The 20091-nt window shown below is 43.3% G+C and overlaps 1 long non-coding RNA gene across 2 annotated transcripts in view; it reads right to left on the reverse strand.

Annotated features, from left to right (window-relative positions):
• Nucleotides 1-10345: 10345 nt before the first annotated feature.
• LOC140849847 (uncharacterized) overlaps nucleotides 10346-20091 on the reverse strand; it is a 28020-nt gene continuing 18274 nt past the window's right edge. For both annotated transcript variants that reach the window (XR_012132092.1, XR_012132091.1), the window contains exon 3: nucleotides 10346-10571. This is a non-coding gene — a long non-coding RNA (uncharacterized lncRNA). The remainder of the gene's footprint in view (nucleotides 10572-20091) is intronic.

Below are 20091 nucleotides of genomic sequence, written 5' to 3' on the forward strand. Positions count from 1 at the left end.
GCAGAACTGTTGGCCTTGAAGTAGTGGACGTCTTAGGTGAAGTAGGAAACAGATTTGCCCTAAATTTTTCCCCCAAGACACAGAACCACAGTGCAGCCAATGGGTCCTGTGGAACAGCTTTCCTTCATAGACTGGATTATTGCAACAGCCTCCTAACTGATCTCCTACTACTTTCAGTCTCTCTTATTTCCAATTCACTTTCCATACTGTTACCGGAGGGATCACTTCATCCTCTTCCCCTAAAACCCTTCACATTCTTGGCACTGTCCTGAGGGGAAATCCCCTTCTGAGAAGGACATACAAGGCTCTTCAGGATCTGGCCCCTTCAGGCCTCATCAGTTTAACTTACATATGTTCCCTCAGGCTCTTCTTCAGTGACTAGCAGCTACTTAGATACACATTCTCAGCCCCTCCAGCTTCCCAAGTCCCTTTACCAGTACAGTCCTATTCTTTATGAGGTCTGCCTCTGGCTAAGGTATCATATCTTCCTCCCCTCTGAATCTTCACTGGTACTTTCTTCTCTTCCTAGAATACATTTAGCCCCTTCAGTATGGCTACTCCTCTCAGGAATCACCTCCCCTCAGCATACTTATACCTAAGGCTGTATTAAATGCCCTCCTATGCTCACCCATAATGTATTAGAATTTCCCATAACTTTGTCTGTCTGACCTTTTGGACTGAAAGCTCCACATAGAAGAGTAGAGGTATCCAACAGGGGCCAAATAAACATCTGTTGAATGTATAAGGGTGAGGAAAGGTCAAGCTGTGGTCTTCTACCCATTGCCTAACCACAGGTGGTCTGTGGGCTCCTTGGAGATGACTTCATAAACCACATCTCTCTTGCAAGTGCATAGAAACTTTTAAGAAAGAATGCTGGGTCTCTCTTTTCCTGATGCATGAACTCTTAATACAGACCTGAGAGGATAGGGTAATCCATATTTCCTCTTATGAAAAGCACCAGAGCTCCAGCTAAGGAATTAGCTGGTTGAATCCCCCTGAGGGGTTTCCTACAGATACGTGTGGGGACTTTGGTCCTGACAGGGGCATATGCCACAACAATGCGTGACATAAAACAGGAAAATGAGTTGTAGATTAGAATATAAGTCAGTTTACCTCATCAAAAAGAGGCTTATACTCTGGGAATTAGCATGAATATTGGGCTCTGGTCTTGGTCAGGAGTGCGTGAAGGACAGTGAGAGTGCCTGAGGAAGCAGACCCTGTGAGTGCGGTGACAGAGTGCAGCACCGATCCTGTTGAAAGAACACTCCAAGTGAGACTATCTATGAGGAACAAGACAGCATGACCTGAAATAAATTATTGCACGATTCAGGGCGTAATGGGAACTCAGAAACAAAGCACAATAGGAAATATGCCCCAGTGCAAACAAGGGCAAAAATAAATAAATAAATCAGAGAAAGGATATTTTAAGATAAATTCCAGATTATCATGAAGCTGTTATGTCATTTCTCTGCTTCAATTTAGCTTAGGGCTGTTCTTCAGTGATGTGTATTTTGTATCTTCGCTTCCCATTTCATGGAAGAGTTGAGATTTTGGAAAGAGAATGATGAACAGTGTAAGGTTTAGCATGCTGATGGAGTTGAAGAGAGACTTAAGTCAGGTTGCCCTGAATCTAAATATTTACTTTGCCAGTGACTTATTGTGTGTGATAGTGAACAAGTCTCAACCTCTCTGAGCCTGAGTTTCCTCCTCCATTAAAATAGAAATAATACTTTCCTTAGATTGCTGTGAAATTCAGTGAAATAACATCCTGATTTGACATAAAACACTAGAAGCTATTATATTATAGTAATAGGAAAACCAGACTGAAGAATAAGGATGAAGTATGGGGATTAAAGAAAGGAAAAAGGAGCCATTGAACAAGGGCACCTGATAAAGGTATATTAATGCAGTTCTAATTATAGTACAGCAACAACAAATTCTACTAATGAGGCTCCCATGGCAGTGTTAATAATGTTGCACAATCTTACACACTTTAAATTGCACATTTAATAAGCACATAAGAGGTAGCATTGCACCTTTGTTTCTAAAATTACATGTATATAGTAGCTAGAGTAAGGCTCGGTACTCACTTTTCTTATTATGGTAAAATATACACAACCTAAAATTAACCATTTTTAACTATACATTCTGTGTACCATTTAAGTTCTGTGGCATTAAGTACATTCACACTGTTCTGCAGGTTATCACCACCATCCATCTCCAGAACTTTTTCATCTTCCCCAGCTGAACTTGGTAACCATTAAACAACTCCCTATTCTCCCCTTCCCTGTTCCCTGGGCAACCACCATTCTACTTCCTGATTCTATGAAAATTTGACTACTCTAAGTATCTCATATAAGTAGAATCATATAATATTTGTTCTCTTGTGACTGCCTTATTTTCACTTAGCACAATGTCAAGGTTCATCCATGTTGCAGCATGTGTCAGAATTTCCTTCCTTTTTAAAGTTGCATAATAGTTCATTGTATAGACCAGATTTTGTTTATCCATTCCTCTGTTGATTGGACACGGGTTGCTTCCACCTTTTGACATTGTGAATAATGCTACTAGGAACATGGGTGTACAAATATCTTTTTGAGTCCCTACATTCAATTCTGAGAATACATCCAGAAGTGGAATTGTTGGATCATATGGCAGATCTGTGTTGAAGTTGTTGACAAATCACCATTCCATTTCCACAGCAGCTGTGCTATTTTACATTTCCACCAACAGGACACAGGGTTCCAATTTCTCCACAACCTCACCATCACTTATTATTTTCTGATTTTTTTTTAATACTCATTCTAATGGGTACAGAGCAGTATCTTATTTTGGTTTTGATTTGCATTTCTTTAAAGATTAGCGATGTTGAGCATCTTTTCATGTGCTTATTGGCCATTTGTATATATCTTCTTGGAGAAATGCCTATCAAGTCTTTTTTTAATCTGATTGTTTTTATGTGGTTGAGTTTAGTTCTTTATATATTCTGGATTATATTCTGGATTAATCCCTAACCAGGTATTTATTTTTGGTTTTATTTTATATTTATTTGCTTGTTTTAAATGTTGTTATTTAAGAAATGAGGATCATTCCATAAGTGATCAGGAGTTGTTAATTATGTTCAAGGTCATTGGAAGCGCTCCTTTGATTATTTTTCAAACAGTGAAAATATAAAAAAGAAAATTAAGATCAGTTTAATGCCAGCCCTTCGAGATAACCTCAGTGATCTGGTTTTGGTTGGCAATGTTAGGAAACCTTGCTAATGACCGAATTCTAAAGCCAGGAGATGCTTATGAAAATCCAGTCCATCTTCCCCCTTCAGATAAAAAAATGGAATAAATAAGACAGTGGAGAACACATGTCCCAAGAAATACCCTCTCTCTCAAAGAGGTGATTATAAACTTACGAAATTTATGTAGACAGGTGGTTTGAATCAACTGTTCAGGTATAAATATGAGGTATTAAGTATTTTTTAAAAGTAAAAGACACTGGCATCATCTCTTAGTTGCAAATAAGTACTATAAAATCATAGTGGAGATAAAAAAAGGAACTAGGATTGTAAGACTTCAAAAATAAGAGAATCTTTCCTTAGGAATAAATAGAGTGAATAATAAAACTGTAACCCACCCTATAAGTATGGTCCTTGTAGGCACGGATATTTATTTTATTCTCAAGTACCTAAAATAGTCCCTACTACTGCATAGCAGGTGAGCAACAAATATTTGTTTAATGAATGAATGTACAAAAAGAAAAACGCTGGTGTAAAGCAGACTTAGCCTGAATGAGAAAGAACTATTGAAAGGACCAGGAAAGAAAATCACAGGCAAATTAGAAAATATTTTAAACTGAGTGAAAATTAAGCATCTTGGAAGAGCAAAGCAAATTAAATGTATGTGGAAGAAGAAAACAATAAATAAATGTAAATCAATCAAATAGATAAGGGAAAAAGATAAAAAAGAAAAAGCCAATGAAACCAACTGTTCTTTGAAAAAAAAACATTGGTAAATCATTAGTGAAAGGAAAGGAGCGACACACAGCAGCAATTCACCGGAGAAATCTGCTTTATTAGGGAAAGATGCTGGGTTATATAGGAAGGGGCATGAGCTGATTGAGGTGTCACTTCTACGGGGCTGGTGGCTATTAGCTAGGTGCTGGGATTAGGGGGGCGAGGGGTGATTGGGCTTCAGGTGGCGCCGTTGGGAACCGAGGACCCAGAAGGGAAGCCGGAAGTTCACCATCTTATTGGTGGGGGCCCTTCATTCCCCCCTTTCTCCTCTATGGGGTTGTTTATGTTGCTTTCTTTCTGACTGCTTCCTGCTGAATGGGGGCGAAGAAGGGAGTGAGGGCTTGAGGATTGGGGGGAAAGGGTTGATAGGACTCCCCACAGCAAGGACGAGTAGATGTGGACTTCTTCAGGTTGGAAATCAATGAAGGTTCCTTGTAACTATAGGTCGAGAACTTGTTGATTCTAATGGTGGTGCCAGGAGGATACGGGTGCCAGAAGCCAGGCATCTGTGGCCATTGTTTCCAGGAACAATTTCTAGTGGAGAAAGGGGTCCATCTCAGCGTGTGGTGAGGAGGTTACGTGAGGGTGACGGATCTTCTGTGGCTAGAAGCTGATAGTTCTTGAGTAAAAGCTGGTTGAAAGTTTGATTAGAGATTTTTCCGACTTGGGATTTGATGAACTTTATTATACAGGGTAAGAAGAGACAGGTGAGAAGAATGATTATTATGGGGCCTGCAATGGGCTAGAGCCAGGTGAGGAAGGGGTTTGTTAGTATTGACAAGAATGGGTTGGAATTGGAAGCAGAGTGGAGACTGCAGGCAAGGTTGGTGAGTTTGGTAATGTCAGTTTCTACAATGCCGGATTCGTTGATGTAATAGCAGCACTCTTCCCAGAGGAAGACGCAGGTGCCGCCCTTCTCGGCTGTAAGCAGATCTAAGGCCCGCCGGTTTTGAAGGGTGACCTTAGCTAGCAAAGTGACCTGTCTTTGGAGAGAGGCTAGGGAATCGGCAGTGGATGTCAGGGCTCCCTCAAGTTTGGCGTTGAGATCTTTAATTGCCCATAGAGAGTGACCCAAGGCTCCTCCCGAAAACCCTGCCCCAATGGCTGAGGTGGTCAAACAGATACCGACCATGATGGGAAGGAAAGCAACCCTTTTTGTGTGCAAGAGCAAGGGAGGTTGGAGCTCAAGGAATTCTGCCATGCTGTAAAGTGTAAGCTGTGGGATTAGGGTGATGAGAATTCAGGGTGTGCTGGAGTTGGGAGGCAGTGAAGTGCGCTGGAGGGGGGTGGAGTCAGGCCTACACAGTGGTGAGTGGTGAGATTATCTGCGTATTCTGGTTCTCATAGGGGTATGTCTGCCAGGGGGCAGAGGGGTTGTCCTTCTGCATGAAAGGAGTAGTTGGAAATATTAAGGGGCACGGTGGCCAGCAGTGGGCGCTGTAGTGATGCGCACAAGAAACAATTGGTGGTGTTAAGGGTGTGGTTGAGAAAGATGGTGGTGTCCTGAATGAGCTGTAACGAAGAGTAGGAGAAATTGGAAGAGGGGAGGGGATAAGAAGATGAGGCGCCATCAAGAGTTTGGATAATGACTTTTTCGGAATGTCCGATATCTGATGCAACTTGAGAGATCTGGGAGTGAGAGGGAACATACTCTCGAGAGATATGAAGGGTACCATGGGGGATCGAGGACCCCCCTTAGTAAACTGAGGCTGTGACTCCAGCGACCCATCGAGAGTCCCAGTGATCTGGGATTGATAAGGAGAATGAGCTGTTGGGATATTTCATGAAACGGTTGGAGGAGTAATACTGTGGGTACCGGAAGTTACCCATGTAGTGAATGGCACAAGACCAGTAGGGACACCTCCTGTAGGTGTCTGTCCATCGCCTGCAATAGGCTTGTCTTTGGTCATAGAGGAAGCAGAGGTAGGGAGAATAAGGGTAGCTGCTAGTGAACACTTCGGTGGAGGGAGGAAAGTGGAGGTATAAAGGCTCAGAGCAGCCTTTCAGAGGGCAGTTTGATGTGGCAATGAGGGCAGTAACTTTTGTTTGATGCTGTGTGTAAGTCTGTCTGACTTTGAATCGCCATACAAAGGAGGCTGGGGTGGCGGGGAAGACAATAGGAATGAGGAAAAAAAGTGAGAGAGCAGTAAAGGAGGAAAAAGTCATGATTCGGGTATGGATGGCAAAGGGGGTGAACGGGATTTTGGAGGAAGGAGGACAGTAAGGTCAGGACTCTGGAGGGAGGGAGAGTCTGTAAACTTTTGTAGGTTAAGACATCTTTTAGGTGATGTGGGGACAGAATGGTAAGGGGCGCCCTGAATGTTAGTTTATGAGCTTCCTTCTGCAAGAGCTGTCCAGTGGCTAATGCCCGTAGGCAGGGGGCCCATCCCCAAACTGTGGGGTCTAATTGCTTGGAGAGATAAGCTACTGGGGCAAAGGATGGACCATAATATTGGCTTAGGACTCCTAGAGCTTGACTGGACCTCTCATGAATGTATAATGAGAAGGGTTTCAACAAATCAGGGAGATGGAGAGCTGGAGCTTCTACAAGGGCTTGACGGAGCTTAATGAAGGAGTGTCGGGGTGAGGAGGATAATGATTCTTCAGGGGGGGCCCTTGCTGAGGTCGTATAGGGGTCTTGCCAACAGGGAGAAGTTAGGGATCCACACTCTAAAATACCCAGCCAGGCCTAGAAAGGAAAGGATTTCTGTCTTGGTTTTGGGAACGGGCAGGTCAGAGAGGAGTCGTTTTCTGTCTAAGGTAATGGACTTTCTTTGTTGAGACAGAAGGAATCCAAGGTAAGTGACAGAAGGGGAAGAGATTTGAGTTTTGAGGGGGGATACCTGGTAGCCTCTGGAAGCTAGAAGGTTAAGTAGAGAGGCAGTGTCAAGTTGAGACTGTTCTCACTAGGGACTGCAGAGTAGAAGATCATGTACGTATTGTAATAAGGTGGACTCGGAGTGATCATGATGAAACTGTTTGAGGTCCTGAGCTAGGACTTGTCCAAAAGTATGGGGACTATCTCAGAAGCCTTGTGGCAAAACTGTCCAAGTGAGTTGTTCAGAATGTCTTGTGTATGGGTCCGTCCAGGTGAAGGTGAAGAAATCTTGGGAGGAGGGGTCCAGAGGGATAGAAAAAATGCGTCCTTGAGATCTAGGACTGAGAAGTGGGAGGCTGAGGCAGGGATCTGCGATAAAAGGGTGTATGGATTTGGAACTAAGGGATGGATAGGGACAACGGCCATGTTGATGAGGCGAAGGTCTTGGACGAGGCAGAAAGATCTGTTGGTTTTTTTAACAACTAATATGGGGGTATCAAATGGGAAGTGAGTGGGTCTGAGGTAATTTTTGTTTAAGAGATCTTGGATGATGGGTTGGAGGCCTATGAGGGCTGAAGTGGTTAGAGGGTATTGGGCCTGACAGATATACTGAGAGGGGTCACGTAATTTGATAGAGGCAGGAGGACATAGAGCTATGGAGGGGCTTGTAATGTCCCAAACTTTGGGATTTACAGGGTGTATGAGGGTGAAACTGGAGCTTTCATTGGGTAGAGGGGGGTCATCAGCTATGACGGCCATCAGAAAGGGAGTACTGGGGGCTGTGGGAGTGGATATAGTTATGGAAACATGGAGGAGGGAAAGGATGTCCCATCCTAGTAAAGGGATGGGACACTGGGGCATAACCAGGAAGGAGTGGGAGAAACATATGGGATTGTCTTGGATTGTGCATAAAAGGGGGCGGGGTTTTAATGGGAAAATCTGTTTACTTCCTACCCCGACTACAGGAGTGATGGCAGGCGTGGTAGGGCCTCGGTATTCTCGCAAGACTGAGAAGGTGGCTCTTGTATCTAGGAGGAAGGAGATGGGGTGACCGTCTACTATTAAAGTAATACTGGGCTCCTGTTTGGTGATGGAAATGGTCGGGCGAGAAGCCCCCAGGCCCCATCAATCTTCTTCTGCCAGCCCCACTACAGCGGGCTCAGGATGGGGGTTGTTCGTCCAGCCTCCCCTTCGGGTGGCTGGGCAATCAGACCCCCAGTGGCCCTTTTTGTGGCATCTGGGGCATGGGGTGGTAGGAGATCTGGGGGAGGGGCACGCCCTTGACAAATGTCATTCTTGTCCACACTTGAAACAAGCTCCTGGTGGGCGCTTGTTTGTAGAAGGGCACCCAGGTTGTGGTTTTATCAGCTGGGCCAACATTTGGGAATTGGCCTGATCAGCCTTTTGTTTACGGCGCTCTTTCTCCTCTTCCCGGTTATGGAAGACTTTAAAGGCCACTGTTAGGATCTCAGTCTGTGTGGTAGAGGGGGCCCTTTTCTAACTTTTTGAGTTTAGCTTTAATGTCGGGGTAGCTTTGAGCTAGGAAGTCTGTCATAAGGACATGTCTTCTGTCAGGCGTTTCTGGGTCAAGGCTAGTATACTGTAATAGGGCTTGAGTGAGTCTGTTTAAGCTATGTCCCAGAGGGGGGGCGATAATTTTGGGAGGCCCTCGGGACCAAGTCTGAGGGGAACTGAAGGGTTCTGGCTCAGTCTGTGGGGGAGTGACGTGGTCCAGCCACGCCTAGTCGAGCTGGTCCTGAAGTGCGGAAGGGGGGGTGAAGAAAATAAAGATAGAAAGAACTGGGAGGGCTGACGCTCGCACGCATTGCCAGCCAGCAGCCCAGCTGCTTGCCTCTGCTGCTCCAATTGGGCTTGAACTCATGACTCTGAGGTTAAGAGTCCCATGCTCTACCAACTGAGCTACAGCAGGGCTCCAGTTAGTTGCTTATGGAATGCGTAAACAGAATTTTTTTTGTTCTCCATTCCTGCCACATCGGCAAGTGGGGGAAGGGCATAGCTAGAAGCAGGGGCGGTGTTTCTACACATCTTCAAGGTCTCCCTATTTTCAGAGTGAGGAGTCTTGGCTCCTCTTCGTCTTCGAGGATAAGATATGTTTTTGTGGACAGATAACTTCCAAGGACTGCACCGGTTGTTCTCAAGCTTGTTCTTTCCCATGCTGCATTCAGACATGGGGGAAGGTGCTTTCCCATTCTCCCTACAAACATGTGAGAACACAAAGGCGGTCCCCAACAGGGGAGAAACAGGTGATGAGGGCAAAGACGGAGGAGGCCCCTGGGACCTAGTTAAAGGGGGGCTGAAAGGCTCAGGCTTAATCCATGGGGGACGAAGGCGGAGGAGGTGAGATGGGGGAGGAGATGGTGGGGGAGGAAGGGAGAAGGGCTGTTGTAGGAGAAGAAGGGGAAGGGAGTGAACGGGAGGCTTCTGTGGGGGCGGCGGCTTGCAGGCTAGGAGAACTTGGGGTGGGGGAGGAGGCGGAAAGCTTCGATATAGGGAATCTCCTTCCATTTTTTCAGGCGCTGGCAGTAGTTAAAGAGATTGCGAGTGATGTTAGGATCAAGAGTTCCCCCTGCGGGGCCGTTGGTTATTATTGTCGAGGGGGTATGTCGGCCAATCTTGGGAGCAGTATTTACGGAGAAGTTTTGGTTTTATATCAGGCGTCAGGGAGAGGGTGGTCAGATGCTTAAGCAGGCATTCAAGAGGTGAACTTTCAGGGAGGGATGAGGAGGCTCCCATGGTTGAAGGACAGAGAAGGAGACAAACAGGGGAAGATGAATGGAAATCCTCGGACTGGAGGCAGACCGCAAGGAGACAAAGGGCGTCCCCGATGATCCTTGGTGGTCTGCAGAAACTCGTATATGAGTCGGAATTTCTTAGGAAGTGTGGGTCGTCACTCAGACTTCCCTAAGAAGGCAGAGTGCTGGAGTCACAAGGTACCTAGTACTAGGAATTTTCGGCGGACGGAATGGATTTTAGCAGACAGAACGGAAGGAGGAGGGGGGGAAAAAGGGAGCGTTCTCATCCGCAAAGGAGTCACCTCGTTTATGGCTGTTGGAGGAGGGGCCTGAGGGTCTGCCGCAGCCGTGAAGGCCTGAGGCGGGGTTTATGGCTGTTGGAGGAGGGGCTGCCTGAGGGTCTGCCGCAGCTGTGAAGGCCTGAGGCAGGGATTTATGGCTGTTGGAGGGGGGCCTGAGGGTCCTCCGCAGCCATGAAGGCCTGAGGTGGGGAGAGTTCCCTCCTCGTCCCCGAGTGTCAGGGCCTTGCCGGACGATCATGGTCAATGGCACTGCGATAGCTCGGGGAAGAGTGGCCCACTCCAGGGGGAAAATTTACCTAAAGGCCAGAGAGGAGTGGTGAGTGTGATGAGCCAGCACCGGAAAAAGAGGACGAGGGCAAGCTGCTGCTGGTGTCGGGGGGAAGACGGGGCCCAGTTGGGGTGTCCCGTCTCCTGGGTTTTGGCACCAATGAAAGGAAAGGAGCGACACACAGCAGCAATTCACCGGAGAAATCCACTTTATTAGGGAAAGGTGCTGGGTTATATAGGAAGGGGCATGAGTTGATTGAGGTGTCACTTCTACAGGGCTGGTGGCTATTGGCTAGGTGCTGGGAGTGGGAGGGGGGAGAGAGGTGATTGGTCTTCAGGTGGCGCCATCGGGAACTGAGGACCCAGAAGAGAAGCCGGAAGTTTGCCATCTTATTGGTGGGGGCCCTTCAGTTAGCTTGATTGATCTAGAGAAAAAAAGGAGAAAATCACAAACTGCCACTATCAAGAAAGAAAGGAAACATCACTTCAGATGCTACAGACATTTAAAAGGTAGTAAGGGAATATTATGAACAACTTCATGCCCATACATTTCACAACTTAGATGAAATGATCAATTTCACCACAAGATAAAAATTTCCAAAATGGAAAGCCGACATAGCTTTATATCTCTTAATGAAATAGAATTTCAATGAAGAACAAGAAAACTCAAAGCCTCAGTGGCCTACTTGATGAATGTGAACAAATGTTTAAGAAATGATGCCAATCTACACAAACTCTTAGACAAAAGAGAGGTGTAAACACTTGCCAGTTAATTGTATGAGGCCATCATTAACCTGAAAAAGTCAGAGACATTACAAGAAAACTACAGACAAATATTACTTGTAAGGTGGATGTCACAATTCTTAATAGGAACAATACTAAAAACAGTTCAGCAATTTATAGAAGCAGTAATACATCATGACCAAGTGGGCTTTAAAAATTCAGTTTTATCAGTTTTTTTTCAATTATAGAGGGACTGACTCTTACTAATTCTATTTTATAAGGAAAATAAATGGCAAAAGAGGATTCTAGTGAGTTTACCCAGAGGTATTACTAAGCCAGCAGAAACCTCTGAATAGGCTGGTCCAGGCCCTCTCTCCTCAGGACACTGGCAGTCACAAATCTAAATCTTTTGCTCCCCATTTCCCAAGAAGACAGACCACTATTTCTATTAACATATTTTTCTTTTGTTTTGCTTTTCATTTTTTCCAGATTTAATTCAATCAGCAACCTCTTGATGAGATGGGTGTCTGTCTGTGGATTGGACTTGGACTTCCAAATTTCTGTAATTCATTTTTATGCTGTCTCTTAGGATTTGCTATGATTGTAATGTCTGTTTCCCCCAAAACTCATATATTGAAATCCTAATCCCCAATGTGATGGTATCAGGAGTTGGAGGTCTCAGGTGATGGTTAGGTATTCAGGGCAAAGCCCTCATCCATGAAATTAACACCCTTATAAAAGAAGCACCAGAGAGCTAGCTCACACCTTCCACCAAATGAGGATACAATGAGAAGTATGCAGCCAGGAAGAGGGCTTTGTGCTGACCATGCTGGCACCTTGATGTTGGACTTGCAGCCTCCAAAAGTGTGAGAAATAATTGCTGCTGTTTAAAGCCACTCAGTCTATGGCATTTTGTTACATTAGCATGAATGCACCAAGACAGGATTTCCTGCAAATGACCATTTCGTAGAAACAGTGTAATCACTATTGTAGTTTAACAATCACTAGTTTCAGTTTCAGATTAATTACAGGGCAAATTGTTACTGTTTTACTAAAGAGTGTGAGAGCAGACACTACCCACACTACCCTTTCTCTCACAGCTAACCCCCTCAGCTCAGTAAACAGGTGAATGAATCAATCTGTGAATGTCCAAGGACAACCTTTTCCTGGCCTCATTCCCTAATTCTAGGACATTCTATTACTTTGTTACTGTCTTATTAGGCAGTTTAACAAAATGTTTGCCTCCCTTTTTGTAGTGCTGATTATACTGTCTCAGAGGCATGCAGCTGGGGAAAAGTACAAGGAGCCTTTCAACAATCAGGACCAGTCTAGGACCTCAAGGTAGACATGAGAGGCAGTACTACTTTCAGTTATGCAGGGCATTTCTACTTAGGGCTAACCAAAGGAGGTTGGACTGGCAACATCTGAATCTGGGTGTCCCTAAGGGGTCACCCCACAGCAGGCTATCTTGGCTTACTTGACCTCTAACTCCTCTCGGCATCGCCCCACCCCAACCTGCTCATGGGTGGGTGGGTGACCTAACGGAGCTCAGAGAAGCCTGTTAGCTGTTGGTCGGAAACTTGAATCAGCAGCAGCTAGCTGGTAACTCTCCAGGTAAAACCCCACTTGCAGGTGCTGCTGCTGGCCTTCCAACCCCTGTGGATTTTGAATCATGACTGACTACAGAGTCTTCAGCCAGGCTTATTTCAACTGCAACCCAAGGGTCCAATCAGTCCTCAACTTCTGCTGTAGGTGGAGCTGCATCCTTATGTATAACGCCTATTTGCTGACTGAAATATGGAGCTGAGAAGCCCAGTTAACGCTGTGGGGAGCTGGCTGGCTAGCTGTGCGGGTGGCTCGTTCTCTGCTCCTGTCCCATCCAGAGTGGGAAGAGCCATGCTGCTCAAAAGGGTAAAAAAAGCCCAGGTTGAGAATGGAAGCAGTTCAAGGGAGGTGCTGTCTGTCCCGAGGCCCTGAGCACAGATCCGCAACTAACTCTGAGCTCACAAAACTGCTACAAGGGAAGGCCCTCAGGCAGTTGTGGGCAGAAGAGGACACAGAGCCTGGGGAGACGGCCCAAGGCTCTGAAATGTGAAAGCCTGGAGGTTACCACGGAGGGCCGCCTGCAGCCTCCCCGAGTCTGAGTGCTGCTGTAGGCATCATCCCAACTAGACTATCACAGCGTGATGCCAACCAGCATTAAGATGAATTGACTTAGTGATTTTCAAGTTGTAACCCCTTAGTAGATCTTGAAATCAATTTGTCAGGCCTATTACATTTTTTTAATGGAAAAATAAATAGTAAATTGAATGTAACAGAAAACATCAGTGTCTCATGAGTAATAAAGATATGGTTTGATCTGTAAAATTTTTGTTGCAGTTATATTTCGTGCAGTGTAAACTAGGTCTCCATGTATTTCCACGTGGGGCTCATGCCAACAAAGTTTGCTAATAGCGGCTCTTACTTCCCTTGCTCTGATTTCTTGCAATCCCAACAAACAACCTATTGATTTGAATTCAACTCCCCATGTAAAGAGATGGCATTAATCAGTAAATGTAAGAATTAAGTTGTTTGACACTTTTATTTCTGATTGTGAATGAAATTGGCATTCTGATTTTGCTACTATCAATCTCTTGTAAATTTTTTAGTTTGAGTCAGTTTCCTTCTGCCCACATTCCACTGGGTAATTAGCAAAACAGATTTCCAAGTCAACCAATAAGAGGATTGGTATCAAAACAGGATTATTTCAAAGCAACCACATTCTACTGATTGTTCCCCTGCTCTCACACCTAACCTCTACCCAGAAACCAGAGTGATATTTTTACAACAAAAATCTAGTCATGGCACTCCCCTGCCTAAAACCCTTACTGTTTCATTGTGTTAGGTTGAACCAAGTGAAAGCACTGGTCAAAAATGAAAATAAATGATTTTATGTTGACCAATCTAATACTTAAAACAGAAACTCATTGCCTATAAGGACTTGTGAGATCTATACGCAATCTCTTCTCTTTCTCTACCCATGTTAATATCTTCATCATGCAGTGCTTTTCAGTTTTTTTAAATGGCAATCCACAATAATAAATACATTTCACATCATGATCTAGGATCCACTAATATATCAGCAAGTGTAATGTGCTTCTGCTCTTGATTGAAACACTACTTCCCAAGAGATGTTTTCTTCAACCAACCTACAAGGGTACAAATGGATCTCACCTCACCCTTGATTCTTTGTCATTGCTTCCTATTCTTTTTATTTTTTTGGTTACATTAATGTACAATTACATGAGCAACATTATGATTGCTTGACTCCCCCCATTATCAAATCCCCACCACATACCCCATTACAGTCACTGTCCATCAAAGTAGTAAGATGCTATAGAAGCACTACTTGTCTTCTCTGTGTTGTACTGCCTTCCCTGTGCCCCCCCCCCATTACTTTATGAGTGCTAATCATTATGCCCCTTTTTCTCCTTTGTCCCTTCCTTCCCACCCGTGCTCTCCAGTCCCTTTCCCTTTGGTAACTGTTAGTCCATTCTTGGGTTCTGTGATCCTGCTGCTGTTTTGTTCCTTCAGTTTTTTCTTTGTTCTTACACTTCACAAATGAGTGAAATCATTTGATACTTGTCTTTCTCCGCCTGGCTTATTTCACTAAGCATAATACCCTCTAGCTCCATCCATGTTGTTGCAAATGGTAGGATTTGTTTACTTCTTATGACTGAATAATATTCTATTGTGTATATGGACCACATCTTCTTTATCCCTTCATCTACTGATGGACACTTAGGTTGCTTCCATTTCTTGGCTATTGTAAATACTGCTGTGATAAACATAGGGGTGCATATGTCTTTTTCAAACGGGGCTGCTGCATTCTTAGGGTAAATTTCTAGGAGTGGAATTCTTGGGTCAAATGGTATTCCTATTTTTAATTTTTTGAGGAACCTCCATACTGCTTTCCACAATGGCTGAACTAATTTACATTCCCATCAGAAGTGTAGGAGGGTTCCCCTTTCTCCACATCCTTGCCAACATTTGTTGTTTGTCTTTTGGATATTGGCCATCCTAACTGCTGTGAGGTGATATCTCATTGTGGTTTTAATTTGCATTTCTCTAATGATTAGCAATATAGAGCATCTTTTCATGTGCCTATTGGCCATCTGAATTATTAGACAATAATCCAGTTTCATTCTCTTACATGTAGCTGTCCAGTTTTGCCAACCAGCTGTTGAAGAGACTGTAATTTCCCCATTGTATATCCATGGCTAATTTATCATATATTAGTTGACCATACATGTTTGGGTTAATACCTGGACTCTCTATTCTGTTGCACTGGTCTGTGGGTCTGTTCTTGTGCCAGTACCAAATTGTCTTGATTACTGTGGCTCTGTAGTAGAGCTTGAAGTTGGGAAGCAAGATCCCCCCTGCTTTATTTTTCCTTCTCAGGATTGCTTTGGCTATTCAGGGTCTTTTGTGGTTCCATATGAATTTTAGAACTATTTGTTCCAGTTCGTTGAAGAATGCTGCTGGTATTGTGATAGGGATTGCATTGAATCTGTAGATTGCTTTAGGCAGGATGGCCATTTTGACAATATTAATTCTTTCTACCCAAGAGCAAAGAATGAATTTCCATTTGTTAGTGTCCTCTTTAATGTCTCTTAAGAGTGTCTTGTAGTTTTCAGAGTATAGGTGTTTCAATTCCTTGGTTAGATTTATTCCTAGGTATTTTATTGTTTTTCATGCAATTGTGAATGAAATTGTTTTCCTGATTTTTCTCTCTCTACTAGTTCATCATTAGTGTATAGGATTGCAAAAGATTTCTGTGTATTAATTTTGTATCCCGTAACCTTGCTGAATTCAGATATTATATCTAGTAGTTTTGGAGGGGATTCTTTAGGGTTTTTTATCTACAATATCAAGTCATCTGCAAATAGTGACAGTTTGACTTCTTCCTTACTAATCTGGATGCCTTGTATTTCTTTCTTTTGTCTGATTGCCATGGCTAGGACCTCCAGTACTACATTAAATAAAAGTGGAACAGTGGGCATCCCTGTCTTGTTCCTGATCTCAGGTCGAAAGCTTTCAGCTTCTCACTGTTAAGTATGATGTTGGCTGTGGGTTTGTCATATATGGCCTTTATTATGTTTAGGTGCTTGCCCTCTATACCCATTTTGTTGAGAGTTTTTATCATGAATGGATGTTGAATTTTGTTGAATGCTTTTCCAGCATCTATGGAGATGATCATGTGGTTATTGTTCTTTTTGTTGATGTGATGGATGATGCTGATGGATTTTCGAATGTTTTACCATCCTTGCATCGCTGAGATGAATCCCATTTGATCATGGTGTATGATCCTCTTGATGTATTTTTAAATAAGGTTTGCTAATATTTTGTTGAGTATTTTTGCATCTATGTTCATGAGGGATATTGGTCTGTAATTTTCTTTTTTTATGGGGTCTTTGCCTGGTTTTCGTATTAGAGTGATGCTGGCTTCATAGAACGAGTTTGGGAATATTCCCTCCTCTTTTATTTCTTAGAAAACTTTAAGGACAATGGGTATTATGTCTTCTTTACATGTCTGATAAGATTCAGCAGTGAATCCATCTGGCCGGGATGTTTTGTTCTTGGGGAGTTTTTTGATTACCGATTCAGTTTTGTTGCTGGTAATTGATCTGTTTAGATTTTCTGTTTCTTCCTTGGTCAGTCTTGGAAGATTTCATTTTTCTAGAAAGTTGTCCATTTCTTCTAGGTTATCTAGTTTGTTAGCATATAGATTTTCATAGTATTCTGTAATAATTCTTTGTATTTTTGTGGTGGCCGTCATGATTTTTCCTTTCTCATTTCTGATTCTGTTTATGTGTTTAGATTCTCTTTTTCTCTTAATAAGTATGGCTAGGGGTTTACCTATTTTTTAAATTTTCTCAAAGACCCAGCTCTTGGTTTCACTGAAATTTTCTATTGTTTTATTCTTCTGAATTTTATTTATTTCTTCTCTGATCTTTATTATGTCCCTCCTTCTGCTGACTTTGGGCCTCATTTGTTCTTCTTTTTCTGGTTTCAATAATTGTGACTTCACACTATTCATTTGGGATTGTTCTTCCTTCTTTAAATAGGCCTGGATTGCTATATACTTTCCTCTTAGAACTGCCTTTACTGTGTCCCACAGAAGTTGGGGTGTTATGGTGTTATCATTTGTCTCCATATATTGCTCAATCTCTGTTTTAATTTGGTCATTGATCCATTGGTTATTTAGGAGCATGTTGTTAAGCCTCCATGTGTTTGTGAGCCTTTTTGTTTTCTTTGTACAATTTATTTCTAGTTTTAATACTTTTATGATCTGAGAAGTTTGTTGGTAGAATTTCAATCTTATTAAATTTACTGAGGCTCTTTTTTTGGCCTAGTATGTGGTCTATTTTGGACAATGTTCCATGTGCACTTGAGAAGAATGGGTATCCTGCTGCTTTTGGGTGTAGAGTTCTGTGGAGGTCTGTTAGGCCCATCTATTCTAGTGTGTTGTTGTTCAGTGCCTCTGTGTCCTTACTTATTTTCTGTCTGGTGGATCTGTCCTTTGGAGAGTGTGGTGTGTTGAAGTCTTCTAAAATGAATGCATTGCATTCTATTTCCTCCTTTAATTCTGTTAGTATTTGTTTCACATATGTAGGTGCTCCTGTGTTGGTTGCATAGATATTTATAATGGTTATATCCTCTTGTTGGACTGACCCCTTTATCATTATGTAATGTCCTTCTTAATCTCTTGTGACTTTCTTTGTTTTGAAATCTATTTTGTCTGATACAAGTACTGCAACACCTGCTTTTTTCTCCCTACTGTTTGCATGAAATATCTTCTTCCAGCTCTTCACTTTTAGTCTGTGTATATCTTTGGGTTTGAGGTGAGTCTCTTGTAAGCATCATATAGATAGGTCTTGCTTTTTTATCCATTCTATTACTCTGTGTCTTCTGATTGGTACATTCAGTCCATTTACATTTAGGGTGATTATCGATACATATGTACTTATTGCCATTGCACGCTTTGGATTCATGGTTACCAAAGGTTCAAGGGTAGCTTCTTTACTATCTAACCATCTAACTTTAACTCCCTTATTACATGATTATAAACACAGTCTGATGATTCTTTTGCTCCCTTCTTATGCTTCCTCCTTCACTCTTTATATGTTAGGTGTTTTATTCTGTACTCTTGTGTTTCCCTTGACTGCTTTTGTGGATAGCGGATTTATTTTTTTGCCTTTAGTTAGTACTTGGTTGGTCTACTTTCTTCGCTGTGTTTTTATTTTCTCTGGTAACATCTATTTAGCCTTAGGAGTGCTTCCATCTGGAGCAGTCCCTTTAAAATATCCTGTAGAGGTGGTTTGTGGGAGGTAAATTCCCTCAACTTTTGCTTATCCTGAAATTGTTTAATCCCTCCTTCAAATTTAAATGATAATCTTGCTGGATACAGTATTCTTGGTTCAAAGCCCTTCTGTTTCATTGCATTAAATATGTCATGCCATTCTCTTCTGGCCTGTAAGATTTCTGTTGAGAAGTCTGATGATAGCCTGATGGGTTTTCCTTTGTAGGTGATCTTTTTTCTCTCTCTGGCTGCTTTTCATACCCTGTGCTTGTCTTTGATCTTTGCCATTTTATTTATTATACGTCTCGGTGTTGTCCTCCTTGGGTCCCTTGTGTTGGGAGATCTGTGGACTTCCTTGGTCTGAGAGACTATTTCCTTCCCCAGATTGGGGAAGTTTTCAGCAATTATTTAATCAAAGACACTTTCTATCCCTTTTTCTCTCTTCTTCTGGTACCCCTATTATGCAAATATTGTTCCATTTGGATTGGTCACACAGTTCTCTTAATATTCTTTCATTCCTAGAGATCCTTTTGTCTCTCTCTGCCTCAGCATCTCTGTATTCCTGTTCTCTAATTTCTATTCCATTAACAGTCTCTTGCACCTCATCCAGTCTGCTCTTAAGTCCTTCCATTGTTTATTTCATTTCTGTTATCTCCCTCCGGACTTCATTCCTTAGCTCTTGCATATTTCTCTGCAGGTCCACGAGTGTGGTTATGACTTTTATTTTGAATTCTTTTTCAGGAATATTGGTTATATTGATCTCACCAGGCCCTCACTCTGTTGTTGTGTGAGTGATTTTGGACTGGACCAGGTTCTTCTGTCTTTTCATGGTGATAGAAGTGATTACTGGCAAGTGGCACATGTGTCAGTTGGGAGAACAAAGTCCCTTTCTGCTTTCTGTTCACCTTGCCCTTCTCTTGTGCCTGTGCCAGTTAACTGCACACAGGAAGCAGTCTCTGGGTTAATCCCCTGAGCTGCTGTGGGTGGGGCGGCCCTCAGGATAGCCTAGGGCACTGGCAGGGGTTGCAGGTGAGTGGCGTGTGTTCTCCTGCGAGAATGGTGCCCCTTTGTGCCTTCTGGACTTTGCACCAGCTTCCTGTGCCTGTGCCAGGCAGTTGTGTGCAGGGGGCAGCCTCTGGGTCTGGCCCGGTTAGCTGTGTGCTGGGAGAAGACTCTGTGTAGTTGCTTTGGCATTGCTTTTGCTCTCTGACTGGTCTGTAGCAATGGTGGGTCAGCCGGTTTACTTGCAGTGCTGGTGCGGGGTGAATGAATGGCAGGCTGCTTATCACTGTGAGGGGCTTTTGAGCTGTGTTGCCACCCGGGGGTTAGGGCACCTGAAGTTCCTTAAGATTCCCAGCCTGCTGGGCTGAGTATGCCAGCATGATTTTGTCCACCTGTTAAACCCTTGTCCCTTTAAGACTTTTAAAGTGCCTGCTTTTCTTTTGTCCCAGGGGAGCTGGCTGTGGGGACCTGCTCACAGTCTCAATCTCGGATTTTACTTTTCCATTTCTCTAATATCCAGTACACCATGCAATGTGAGTCTGTGCTCCTGGTGCAGATTACTAGGGCTGGTTATTTAGCAGTACTGTGCTTCTACTCCCTCCCTGCTCTGATTCTTTTCCTTCTACTGGTGAGCTGTGTTCAGGGCCTCCTGGGTCATGGCTTTGTATCTTACCCTTTTTGTGGCATGCTGAATTCTCACAGATGTAGATGTAGCCTGGCTGTTGTACTGTATCTTCTGGTCTCTCTTTTAGGAATAATTGTATTTGCTGTATTTTCAAAATATGTATGATTTTGGGAGATTTCCACTGTCCTACTCATGCCGCCATCTTGAAGAATCCCCTTCTGCATCCTATTCATTTTTATAGCACTTAGCAGAA

The sequence above is a fragment of the Manis javanica genome, chromosome 6 (assembly GCF_040802235.1).
Source record: "Manis javanica isolate MJ-LG chromosome 6, MJ_LKY, whole genome shotgun sequence".
Lineage (NCBI taxonomy): Eukaryota > Metazoa > Chordata > Mammalia > Pholidota > Manidae > Manis > Manis javanica.